Source organism: Priapulus caudatus, unplaced genomic scaffold, assembly GCF_000485595.1.
Source record: "Priapulus caudatus unplaced genomic scaffold, Priapulus_caudatus-5.0.1 Scaffold50, whole genome shotgun sequence".
Classification (NCBI taxonomy): domain Eukaryota; kingdom Metazoa; phylum Priapulida; class Priapulimorpha; order Priapulimorphida; family Priapulidae; genus Priapulus; species Priapulus caudatus.
This window is the reverse complement of record NW_014577111.1, coordinates 219,345-220,651: the sequence shown is the minus strand read 5'-3', so window position 1 is coordinate 220,651 and position 1,307 is coordinate 219,345.

Genomic DNA, 1,307 nt, shown 5'->3' with positions numbered 1-1,307 from the left:
TTCATTTCAAATTCATTTTCATTCCAAATTCATTTTCATTTCCATTCCAAATTCATTTTCATTCCAAATTCATTTTCATTTCAAATTCATTTTCATTTCAAATTCATTTTCATTCCAAATTCATTTTCATTTCAAATTCATTTTCATTTCAAATTCATTTTCATTTCAAATTCATTTTCATTTCAAATTCATTTTCATTCCAAATTCATTTGCGAGAACATACGGATACTGGTGGGGGCGGAGTGACGTCACTTCCCTTTAGTGGGACTCAGCCATAGAAATAGATAGATATCTATCTATTTCTATGGACTCAACAAACCTTCAAAACAAGAGAACAAACGCCATTTGTAAATGTTTTGTTTTGGTTTATGATCGGTAGATAAGTAAGTTTTTCTGATGTATATTTCATGAAAAACATACATTTTACTCATTAATATAACATATAATATCACTATAATTGCAATTCTTTGTGTAAATGTGTTATTTTCATCTCCATATTAAAGTTATGAGAGGGGCTGGGCTCTCGTAATACTACATACGTACGAATGTACTCGTACTATAGCCCTTCGCTCCGTCACAGGATCGTGTGTGTGTGAGTGCGTGCGTGTGCCTTTGCGTGTGTGCGCGCCGTGTGCCTATGCGTGTGCGTGCGCGCGTGTGTGTGTGCGCGCCGTGTGCCTATGTACACGCAAAGGCATACGCACGCACACGCACACGCACACATACGCGCGCGCACGCACACGCATAGGCACACGGCGCGCACAAACGCAAAGGCACACGCACACACACACGCTCCTGCGACGGAGCGAAGGGCTATAGTACGAGTACGTACGTACGTAATAATTATGTAGTATTACGAGAGTCGAGACCCTCTCATAACTTTAAGATGAAGATGAAAATAACACATTTACACAAAGAATTGCAATTACAGTGATATTATGGAAAAATACATTTTTTTCCTGGAAAATACATCAGGAAACTTACTCGTGTGCGTGTGCGTGCGTGTGCCTTTGCGTTTGTGCGCGCCGTGTGCCTATGCGTGTGCGTGCGCGCGCGTATGTGTGCGTGTTGGTGTGCGTGCGTGTGCCTTTGCGTGTGTGCGCGCCGTGTGCCTATGCGTGTGCGTGCGCGCGCGTATGTGTGCGTGTTGGTGTGCGTGCGTGTGCCTTTGCGTGTGTGCGCGCCGTGTGCCTATGCGTGTGCGTGCGCGCGCGTATGTGTGCGTGTTGGTGTGCGTGCGTGTGCCTTTGCGTGTGTGCGCGCCGTGTGCCTATGCGTGTGCGTGCGCGCGCGTATGTGTGCGTGTT